The 12024-nt window shown below is 39.1% G+C and overlaps 1 protein-coding gene across 2 annotated transcripts in view; it reads left to right on the top strand.

Annotated features, from left to right (window-relative positions):
• Nucleotides 1-2814: 2814 nt before the first annotated feature.
• VAMP4 (vesicle associated membrane protein 4) overlaps nucleotides 2815-12024 on the top strand; it is a 53032-nt gene continuing 43822 nt past the window's right edge. The window contains exon 1 of one of the 2 annotated variants that reach the window (XM_007480774.3): nucleotides 2815-3087. The gene's annotated coding sequence lies outside the window, so the exon portion shown is untranslated. Of the gene's footprint in view, nucleotides 3572-12024 lie in introns of both variants that reach the window. The other variant, XM_001364868.4, reaches the window with a different exon arrangement.

The raw sequence follows: 12024 nt of genomic DNA, 5'->3' as shown, positions 1-12024 counted from the left end.
ACCTTCTGTCTAAAAATAAATAATGTGTATTTGTTCTAAGGAAGTAGAGAGGTAAGGGCTAGAGAGTAGAGATTAGGTGACTTGCCTAGGGTCACCTTCTCTCCAGGCCTGGCTATCTACTGACCACCTAGCTGCCCCCTTATATCACACATTTTTAACCTTTGGGGTATGACCAGGCATAGAGAGGTGTTTGGTGGGTATAGTTAAAGATTGATGAACAAGGTTGATATACACTACTACCTGTTCTTACCTATTCTTTGTTGCTCTTAGAACTGTTGCTTTCCCCCTTTCCTACTGTTTGAACTTTTCTAATTATTTTAATTTCTTTTCTTTTTTTAAGATCTGTGGTATGAGAGGCAGTGTGACATCATAAATAAGAGAGTGGCTTCAGAGCTGGAAGACCTGGTTCCAGAAAAACCTCTGATATATACTGGCAATGTGGACAAATCACTTCACCTCTACTTGACCCTGGACAACTCTCTAAGACTCTGAGCTGAAGAACAGTGGCAGATTGCTGTAGTAGAAGATGTTCCTCAATGAAAGTTCCAAACATCAATGAAATCGAAGGTCTCAATAAAAAGATAAAAATGTGATATAATCGAAAGAGTGCAGGTGTGAGTAGAATTCATTTTTCCATCTTTTATTAACTCTGCTTTCAAGCAAGTCACTTAATCTTACAGATGTGTGGTTTCCCCTCTATAAAGAGAAGTTAATAATTCCTGTCATCAAAATTTCTTCAGGATCAAATAAAATTATTTATGTGGAAGTTGTTCAAACATTCCAAATTGTTGTATAAGTATTCTTAAAGCAGGTGACCTTAAATTTTTTGAGGGTGTCACAGACCCCTTTTGGGAGTCTAGTCTTCGAAGACTCTAGAATGGACCCCTTCTCGGAAAAAAAAATACAAAAAATAATACATACACCAAAATACACAATACACAAATATAAATACACAAAATAAAATACACAGAATTACAAAGGAAGGAAGAAAACAAGCATTTATTAAGTATCTACTATGTGCCAGGCACTGTGTTAAGCACTATACAAATATTAACTCATATGATCATCAAAACAACTTTGGGATACAGGTTCTATTACTAACTCCACTTTACAGTTGAATAAACTAGGGTAGAGGTTTAGTGACTTGTCTAAGGTCACACAATCTGGATTTGAACTTAGGTTCTCCTGATTCCCAACCCAATGTTTAGTCTTCTGGAGCACTGGACCTACCTACTCTACTACTTTTTTGCCTTTAAAAGGAAATTATATTTAAATAGTTATAAAATTTAATAAAATATATAAACATTTAAATATAGTTATAAACTTTTTTTAAGTTCATGGACTCCAGAATATGAACCCTTGTCAAAGTTAAAGGTGCTGTGTTTATAAACCACCTATACAGGTAGGAGCAGGCATGTAGTGATTACAATAGTGGGAGTCATAAACTGTGGCAGATAAAAGAGTGGTTGGCTTAAATTGTGACCGCAGAAAATATGGTTTCAAGACAGTGTCTTGTTTTAAATCAAATATAAGGTGGTCGCCAGGGAAAAATTCCCAAATATTAAATATACCCAAGTCAGCTGGGTTTTATAGAGATTTTAATTAATACAAATGAGGAATTAAAGAAAGAGAAAGGGAATAATGAGAAAAAAGGCTAGGCCAGCTTAGGCTAGCCTTAAGAGAGAGAGATCAGTCAGTCTTCAATCCACTCACCACAAGATTTGTCCCAAGCAAAATTCTAGTGTTCAGAGAGACACCAGTTCAGCCAGCCCCCGAGAGACTCCTGAGAGAGACTTTCTTCAAGCCCTTCTAGGCAGCTTTGGCCAGCTGCCTCCTCCAATTCAGTTTTTCCCAGCTGAAATCTCCTGAGCCCTCTTTTTGACCTCCTTTTAAAGGGAATTTTCTCCTATGTCACCTCCCCTAAGTTCTCACATCTACCAATCACAGTAGACGGTTTCCAAAGGACAGACCATTCTTAATTCACACCTAAGTAGACTTAAACTTTTGATTAAGTTCACACCTGAAAAAAACTTCTAAGTTCTCACCTCTTTGCTCCTTGTAAATTCACAAGTTGCCTGACCTTTATAGGTACTTAGCACCCTTTTGTATTAGATCTAAAAATAAGCACAGCTTAAGAACTTTTGCCTTACTATAAGTATGGGTTTAAGTATTTTTCATTGTTCAGCAAGGAGTTTCTTCCCCTAAAGCATGCTTAAGTAGGGGTGGAGTAGAGGTCTCACATTCCTGATCTAAGTTCCTTCATTGTTTAAAATGGGGAATGGTCTTAACCAATCTTATGAAGTAGGGTCTGAGAATTTTTAAGATTCACAGGCAAGAGAATGATTCAGTGTAGTAACATAAAAACTGGCAAAAGTTTATGGGGTGAAATTAAAGAATGCAATAGATTACAAGCAAAATAAACTGTGAGGAGGAGAATTTAAAAAATAGTTAAGTAAAACAAATGAGATACTACTTTTTAAGCTTTAGTACTTAAAACTTGCACTAAGACTTTAAGGACACGGTATATATATATATAAGGCTAAAAGTTAACATTAAAGCCTTACGTGATTTCCAGCTGTGATTTTATATTATTAAGAATACCAGCATAAGACAAGGGTAGTTGGGAATACCTACTCAGGCACTACCTATACATAGGTCTGATGGGCTTAACCACTACATTAAAACAGAGATGAATCTTCAAAGAGGTGTAAAAAGAAACCATGACAAATTTGTCTGATGGGATTCCTTTTTCCATAAAGAGGCTGCGAAACTCATAATACAAATACTCTCCTTTCCCTCGCTCCCTCCCACTGTGGGGAGGTGGGGGAATCGCTTTGTCCTTGAAATTCCAGTCTTTAAATGCTTTTCGTCCAGTCCTTCAACTCCTTCCATTCCCTATCTACGTCTTCATCATCCTCGCCAATAATTAACAACTATTCATCTGGGGTTAGGGTGCAGCGGACCGCCCTCTGCCTGACCCTGACTTTGGCTATCCTCTCGAACATAGCGGTTTCCAGATGGTTTATGCCCCTCAAAGTAAAGGCTCTCCCAGTCAACTCCAGATGACCTTGTCTCCCACCCCAGCAGGTAAGAGTAGGTGGGGAAAGAGGGTGGAGTCAAAAGGACCACCACCTCTCAGAAGCCCCTAAACCCTCACGTAGCCCTCTGGACTGGCCATTTAAGGTGGCGGAGGCGGGGCCGCAGAGATTCAGCTCACTCTTGGGGCCTCTCTCCGCTGGACTCCGGGGTCATCGATCCACTCGGCGATCGCTGCCGCCTGTGCCGCAGCAGCTCCGCCCCCTTCCCCCAACTCCTCCCCCCCCCCCCCCCCCCCCGCCTTACGGAGGAGCGGGGATCGTCGAGTGCCTGGATACTCTCTGGTCCGGGCTGGCGGGCGTCGGAGGAGCAAAGAGACTGACGCTGGGTCCGCGCCCACGGCCATTTCCCCCTCCCCCTCCTCCCCTTCCTCTTTCCTTCCTCCCCTTCCCTTCCCCCCACCCAGCTCGGTCCCGTCCGGCCCGGCCCGGCCTGGCTCTGAGGGACGCCCTGAAGGCTCTCGGCGGACGCTCAGGTACCTGGGAGCCCCCTTCTCGGGCCGCGGGTGGTGGGGTCGGGAGGGTCATTATGGCCGTAAGAGCCAACGGCCTGTCTGTGGCGGACTGCCCCCCTAGTTCGGGGATGGGATGGAGCCAGACCGGGCTGAGGGTGGGGGCGGGCACTGGGGCCGGGATCGGGCAGCTGGAGGTATTGGGGGAGAGCGGTCCGGGAACTGAGGCAGCCTGTCCCACGGGGGCGAGAGCCGGAGCCAAGTCCCTTCCCAAACCCATCGTCTTTGGGAAGCCTTTCCCTGCCCCTCTTACTTCAATCAGTGAAACAAATGAGTTAAGGAGCTACCACAAATGACAGACAGTAGTTTAGAACTGCACTAAGACTTTTGGGACTCTTTGCCAACATTAAAATACCATATACTTTTAAGATATGATTATTATTATTTAGAATTCTCAGTACTTCTATTTCCAATTCTTTTCTGTCTATCGATTGTTTGTACAGAATTGTTTTCATGTTATCTCTCCTCTTTAGACTGCGAGCTCCATGGGAGCAGGAACTGCCCCAGTTTTGCCTCAGCATTTAGCATAGCGCCTGGCACATAATAGGCACTTTAAAATGTTGTCAAACCGTCTCATTTACTAGCTTTGGGACTCTGGACAAGTCACTTATCCTTTTGGTACCCCAGGCATCTCCCCCCCCCCTCTGTCTCTCTCTCTCTCTGTCTCTCTCTCCCTTTCTTTCCCTCCTTCCCCCCTCCCCCTTTCCCTCCTTGTATGTTAGTGCCACTTCTTTAAGACAGAAAAGTAGCGGCAAGGGCTAATTGACTTAAGGGACTTGCCCAGTGTTACACTGCTAGGATGTGTCTGAGGTCACATTTGAACCCAGGTCCTCCTAACTCCAGGCCTGGCACTCTATACACACCTCTCCATCCCTCAGTAAATTGCAGAGAATAAGCAAACTTGCTTTAGTTGAGGAAGTTCTCTCACTTGGAAGTTCTGTAATCTCCAAACCTTAATGACTGCTGTCTAGGATTAATAGCTAGCATTTATATAACACTTTTGAGTTTTGCAAAGTACTTTACTGATTAGATCCTCACCACAACCCCCTGTATTAGATACTATTACTATCCTTATTTTACAGGTAAAAAAACTGAATGAGAAAAAAGTTAAGTGACTTCTGGGGGGGGGGGGGGAGTAAATGTCCTGAGGCAGGATTTGAACTGAGATCTTAATAATTCAGACCCAGTAATTCTACTGTGCTGTCATGGGCCAGTTATTCAACCTCATTCTTTGGTATGAGGGGTCACAAGCTGTCTGACTTTCTCTCCCCAATCAGTTTTTCTTAATTGCATTTCTAGGATTCAGAAGCTAAAAATCCTGATTAAAAGATTAGGGAAGAAAGAGTAAGAGCAAATACTGTAAATTTATACAAGCTCTTAGCCTAGAATAAAATTTAGAGATTGAAGGGACATTGAATCTGGTTACCTCACCCTGTTATTTTATAGATGTGGAAATTAAAGCTCAAAGAGATGACAGAGGTAGGATCTGAAAACCCAGGCTGTCTGACTGTATCCAGTGCTCTTTCTGCCATTCCCTGATTTGCTCCCTAGGCTAGGTCATTTAAGAGTGAAGTTTTATATGACTTTATAAAAATGTTAAAGGGTTAGAGAGTTATGTTCTAAAGAAACTTGGGGTAATAATGACTAGTGACCTGGTCCTTTGTTATATTTAAGATAATATGACAAATTAGATGTTTGCTAATCAGTAAGCCTTACATAATAGTCCCTCCCCCCCCCCCCCCATCCTGCCCTTTGAAGAAGTCTTGAGATATCATGTTTTGTTTTGTTTTTTAAACCCCTACCTTCCATCTTGGAATCAGTACTGGGTATTGATATTGATATTGATATTGATAAGGCTTGGCTCTTAATCCACTGAGCTACCCAACTGCCCCCTAGATACCATGTTTTTTAAAATCTGTATTTCTTTATCCAAAAAGTAGTGATATGCTTCTGATACAGATTATGAGCTGTATAAAAAGGTGTTTAGCCCAGGGAAGATGACATAATATTATAAAATTAGTGCTAGATAGGACCTTAGTGGCTTTCCACTTCCAGTACTTTCATTTTAGGGATAAGGAAACTGTCCAAGAAGGTTAGATAAGTGATTTTGCTGTATAACTTGTAAGTAGCAGAATTGACCACCTTACATTTCAGCCATATTGGCCTACTTGCTGTTCCTCATTCCCCAAATTCCATCTGTCTCTGCCTTTGCATAGATTGCCTGCCTGTCATACCTGGAATACACTACCCCTTGTTGCAGACACCTTCACCCTCACTTCTCCACATCAGAATCTTTGATTGCAAATTCAGCTCAAGGGTCATCACCAACCTTCTTCCAAACCCAGTCATTAGTGCATCCCCTTATATTTATTTATTTGTTTGTTGTTGTTTTTTAAACATTATTTTATTTGGTCATTTCCAAACAGTATTCATTGGAAACAAAGATAATTTTATTTTCCTCCCCCCCCCCCCCCAAAGCCAATGGCGTGATTCCACTGGGTATCACATGTATTCTTGATTCGAACCCATTTCCATATTGTTGGTATTTGCATTTGAGTATTCATTTAGAGTCTCTCCTCAGTCATATCCCCTCAACCCCTGTAGTCAAGCAGTTGCTTTTCCTCGGTGTTTTTACTCCCACAGTTTATCCTCTGCTTGTGGATAGTGTTTTTTAGATCTCTGCAGATTGTTCAGGGACATTGCATTGCCACTAATGGAGAAGTCCATTACATTCGATTGTACCACAGCGTATCACTCTCTGTGTACAATGTTCTCCTGGTTCTGCTCCTTTTGCTCTGCATCAATTCCTGGAGGTTGTTCCAGTCCCCATGGAATTCCTTTACTTTATTATTCCTTTGAGCACAATAGTATTCCATCACCAACATATACCACAATTTGTTCAGCCATTCCCCAATTGAAGGGCATCACCTCATTTTCCAATTTTTGGCCACCACAAAGAGTGCAGCTATGAATATTCTTGTACATGTCTTTTTCCTTATTATCTCTTTGGGGTACAAACCCTGCTATGGCTGGATCAAAGGGCAGACAGTCTTTTATCACTCTTTGGACATAGTTTCAAATTGCCCTCCAGAATGGTTGGATCAATTCACAACTCCACCAGCAGTGCATTAATGTCCCAACTTTGCCACATCCCCTCCAGCATTCATTACTTTCCATAGCTGTCATGTTAGCCAATCTGCTAGGTGTGAGGTGATACCTCAGAGTTGTTTTGATTTGCATCTCTCTGATTATAAGAGATTTAGAACACTTTTTCATGTGCTTATTAATAGTTTTGGTTTCTTTGGCTGAAAACTGCCTGTTCATGTCCCTTGCCCATTTATCAATTGGAGAATGGCTTGATTTTTTGTACAATTGATTTAGCTCTTTGTAAATTTGAGTAATTAAACCTCTGTCAGAGGTTTTTATGAAGATTGTTTCCCAATTTGTTGCTTCCCTTCTGATTTTAGTTACATTGGTTTTGTTTGTACAAAAACTTTTTAATTTGATGTAGTCAAAATTATTTATTTTACATTTTGTGACTCTTTCTAAGTCTTTCTTGGTTTTAAAATCTTTCCCTTCCCAAAGGTCTGACATGTATACTATTCTGTGTTCACCTGATTTACTTATAGTTTCCTTCTTTATGTTCCATCCCCTTATATTTAATTTGTATATTTTTTCTGTTTTTACTTAAATGTTATTTTCCCTGATGGAATGACCTTGAGCCTAACATAATATCTGACATATATTTAGAGCTAAATAAATTCTTGTTGACTGACAGGGAATGGTCCCTTTTCTCTTTTTTTCTCTTCTTTGTGATCTCATTTCTGATCTTGGAATCTGGCACACATTAGGTTCTTAGTTAATGCTTATGGATTTAATAATTGAACTGAGATGGTCTGACTCCAAATCATGATAATCAGTTGCAGTTGCCATCATAGTTTCTGTATAAATTAAGGTGAAGAAAGCATCCCACACTGTTTTTTGCACATAAAACTAGGTTTGTTGTGACTTCACTATTTAAATACTAATTGCCTCTGTTGTTAAAGTTTTTAAATGGACATCTGGGTAGCACAGTAAATAGAACTCTAGACCTGGAGTTTGGAGGTCTTGATTCAAATCTGGGCACAGAAACTTCCTAGCTGTATGATCCTGGGCAGATCACATAACCCCAGTTGCCTAGCCCTTACTGTTCTTTGCATTGGAACTGATATTTAGTATTGATTCTAAGGCAGAAGGTAAGGTTGTTGTTTTTAAGAGAGTTATTAAAGAAGTTAAAAGGAAGTAAGGAATAGAAAGAACAAAGTCTATAGTTAGAGCACAGTATTTCCCAACTTTGTGGAATTGGGAGTACTTTTTAGAAAAATAACTCATTTAGACAAATTTGAATAACTGTTGAGCAAGACTATGTGTTAGGAGCTTCAGGGGTGCAAAGATAAACAACAGAGTTCCTCTGTACAAGGCAATTATAGTCTATAGGAGATTTACATGTTAAAAGTTATAGTTGGATAAATTATGCATGTTTACAATCCAAGTCAAGGCCAAAATTTAGTCAATTTAGTATCACTCAAAGTATTTGTATGGTATTTGTAGATGAAATAATTAATGGAATGGTTTTCACTTTTGACCTTTCAACTGATTGTTAGGGTGCTGTGTCGAAATTATAATGACTTAGTAGACTTTTGTCTAAAATGAGGAAAGAGAAATGAGAATACTGCAGGGATATTGGGTTCCTAGGCCAAGTGGTTTATAAAAATTCTTTCTCTTTTTATTAGGTCACCTTAGCATTCAGACTTTTAAACTTAACTGAAGTGGTTCCATTTAACCACTTTGCCCACCAATCCAAGCATTTTTATTAATGTACTACTATGTATCAGGAACTTTGCTAGGTACTGGAGATTTAAATATTAAAGAATGAAAAAGTCCCTACTTTCAAGTAGCTTACATTCTAACCTATGAGGCAACAAATGAGGAAATATGTATAAACAGAATAAACACAAGGTAGTTAAGGAAAGAAGGCCCTAGCATTTGGGAAGATCAGGAATAGGCTTCCTGTAGAAGGTAAAGCTAGAGCCGAGTCTTGAAAAAGGCTACAGATTCTACAAGGTAAGGGGGAAGAAGGAGAATGCATTTGAGGCATGGGGGACAGCCAGTGCAAAAGCACAAAGAAAGGAGATGGATGTAATACAAGTGGGGAGAAATATTCAAAGAGGTTAGAAAGGTAGGTAGGTAGCCAGATTGGGAAAGACTTTATTTTTTTTAAAAATTAATTAATTTAGAATATTTTCCCATGGTTACATGATTCATATTCCTTCCTTCCCTTCTTGTAGCCAACAAGTAGTTCAACTGAGTTTTACCTGTATCATTGATCAAGACCTATTTCCATATTATTAATATTCGCAATAGAGTGATTGTTTATAGAGTCTGCATCTTGGGAAAGACTTTTAGAAACTGAACAGAGGAGCTTATATTTGATCTGAGAGGTAATAAGGAACCACCCAGAGTCTGTTGAGTAGGGAAGTAGCATGGTTATATCATTCCTTAAGGAAAATCACATTGGCAGCTGTTGGGGAGAAACTTGAGGTAGCAGGACTAGTTGGGAAGCCATTGCAATATTCCAGGCAAGAAATAATGAGGGCTTGAATTAAAGTGGTTGCTATGTGAAGAGGGAAGAGGGCATATCTGAGAGTAGTTGTGGAGGTAGGCATGGCAAGATATGGCAACCAATCAGATATATGGATTGAGGGAGAGTGGGAAATCCGGAATAATGATGGGTTTGTGAACTTGGCAAACTAGAAGGATTGTAGTATCTTTGACATAGAGAAGTTTGAAAGAGAATAAGTTTGGGGAAAGAAATTGAGTTTTGGACAGCTTAATTATGAGATGCCTCAGGGATGTGCAGTTTGAAAGGTTCATAAGATGTTTGATGATATGTGGGATTCAAGTTCAGAAGAGAGATTGCAGAGTAGATCTACAGATCTGTATAAGTAAACCTATGGAAGCTGATGAGGTCACCAAAAGAGGAAAGAGCCCTGGACAGAACCTTGGAAATAATGCTCATGGTTAGAGAGCATGATACAGATGATGAGCCAGTCAAAGAGACCTGAAAAGAAACAGTTAGATTTAGGATTAATACCAGGAAAGGATGGAATCATAAAAGAGAAGAGAATATCTATGAGAAAGGGGTATTTTACTGGTGGTGCTAAAGCAGAGAGGTCAAGAAGTTAATGACCAAGAAAAAATCATCAGGCTTGACAATTAGGAGATCACTGGTAATTTTTAAGAGTGGTTTCAGTTAAACAATGACAGATTGCAAAGGATTTAGGAATCTGTGATAGGAGAGGAAAAGTAGGCAGTGAGCAAAAAGGCAGTTTTTTTCTAGAAGTTTGACTGACAAAGGGAGTATAGATATAATGATGGCTTGAAATGATGGGGTGAGGGGAAGATTTAGTGATGGGGACTTGAAGGCAATTGGTAGAAGCAGAGAATATGGAGTTTGAAAATTAGAGACTGAAAGGGAATAATTAAGGAGACAGTTCTCTGAAAGAGATAAAGAGAATGGGATCAAAGGCACTGGGCCTCTCTCTGTCAATGTTATTGGAAAGATCATAGGGAAAATAAGGGGATCTACAAGCCTGGAAAATAATAAATATCTTGATTTTTAAAAAAGGAAAGAGAATGGAGCCTGCAATCCAGTACTAGACTTCAGTTCCTGGGAGAATTCTAAAACATATTATTAAATTGATGATTGTGGGCTGCCAAATAGCACAGTGAATAGAGTACCAGGTCTACAGTCAGGAGGAACTGAGTTCAAATTTGTCCTCAGATACTTCCTAGCTATGTGACTGAGCAAGTCATTTTACCTCCATTGTCTAGCTTTTACCTTTCTGATGTTTTTGAATTGATACTAAGACAGGAGGTTAGGGTTTAAAAAAGAGAGAAAAAGGTGGTTGGTGACATCTAGGAAGGAAAGGAATGGTCACAAAGATCAGAAACAGGTCACTCCAGATTAACCTCATTTCCTTTTTTAAAAATAGGATTATAAAACTAGTAGATGAGAGGCATGTTTTGGATAAGTGCTTTAGTAAAGGTAATTCAAGCAAAGGTTAAATGTCTATTGGTAGGGGAATATTGTAGAGGGAATTTGTGTAGAGGGCTGAATTAGATGGCCTTCAAAGTCCCTTCCAATTCTAATTTTTTTTCTTTAAAATTTTACATTTAATAAATGGGAACTAGATTTTTTGCATATTAGTTTTTATTTTTAAAAACACTAAAAACAGCTTATGTAACAATTATTAGAATAGGTTTAGTGAGATGACATTAGAATAGTTATAAATAGTGGATTTGTTTAGCTATTGAATTCTACAGTTCTGAATCCTGGAAAGCTTGTTTTGGTATCATCAACTGGTCTTTTTTTAAAGTGGATTGCCATTAAGGAAAAATAATCCAGTGAGTTTTGGTTTCCAGGGACTTGTGGATCCATTAGGATAGAGCAAGAACAATATGTTTCTATGTCCTTAGTATGGTTTGGAAATTTTATCTTTCATTTAATCTGCTGGAGACCTTGAGCCTTCACTGTTGTAATCATGACTTACAAAAAGTATCTATAGGCCATGGAAATCCAGAGTTTTCTTTTATTAAAAATTTGTTTGTATTTATGTACATATATATATGTATATAAAGTAATAATAAAAATACCCTTTGTTACTTTGTATATATCTACCTTGCCTAACCCTGCTCTCTTCTTTTCTCCCCAGAACTTTGGCATACTTTATGATAGATATAATTGGATTTTATGGTGTTTGGGGGAAGATATTATGATAGTGAAAAAGGGGATCATCATGAAGGCCTGAAGGTGTTGGTACATTCAGTGTTTCCTAGTTACCCTGGCACGTAGTATTAAGATCATGTGGACACTAAGATACTCATTTCCATGAAATAGAGAGCCTTCTAATTTAGACAACGAAAGCTTCCCACAAAACAAATGTGCTTTCCTTGATGAGTTAAAGAGATGTGTGGTAGTGATCTAATTGATGACACAGGTTATTTAGGTCATTCAGTGGAACCTTTGACTCTTCTTGTTAATCAGAAACAAATTATGTTGAGTCAAGGAATCACATAGGGTTTAGATGGAATAACGTGGACCTTGGTTGATTAACAATTCTGGAAATGTATGTTTATGAATCTTTTTAACCTGAATAAACTCTAGCCTTTGATTAAAATGTTTTAATCTGTTCCATATTTAGGTCAAATTTGCATTTGAAGGCTTTAAATATAACAATCCCTGATTCATAATCTCTTCTGACTTCTGTGGATTGCTTATTCACACAGAAGATCCTTTTGTGGAAGTGAAGTCCTGCATATGAAAGAATTATATACAGGACACTAAGCAAGAATGGGAATTTTGGTTTTAAAATGCA

The sequence above is a fragment of the Monodelphis domestica genome, chromosome 2 (genome assembly GCF_027887165.1).
Source record: "Monodelphis domestica isolate mMonDom1 chromosome 2, mMonDom1.pri, whole genome shotgun sequence".
In the NCBI taxonomy this organism is placed as follows: Eukaryota; Metazoa; Chordata; class Mammalia; order Didelphimorphia; family Didelphidae; genus Monodelphis; species Monodelphis domestica.
The sequence above is the reverse complement of the archived record's forward strand: the minus strand, read 5'-3'. Positions and strand labels throughout refer to the sequence as shown.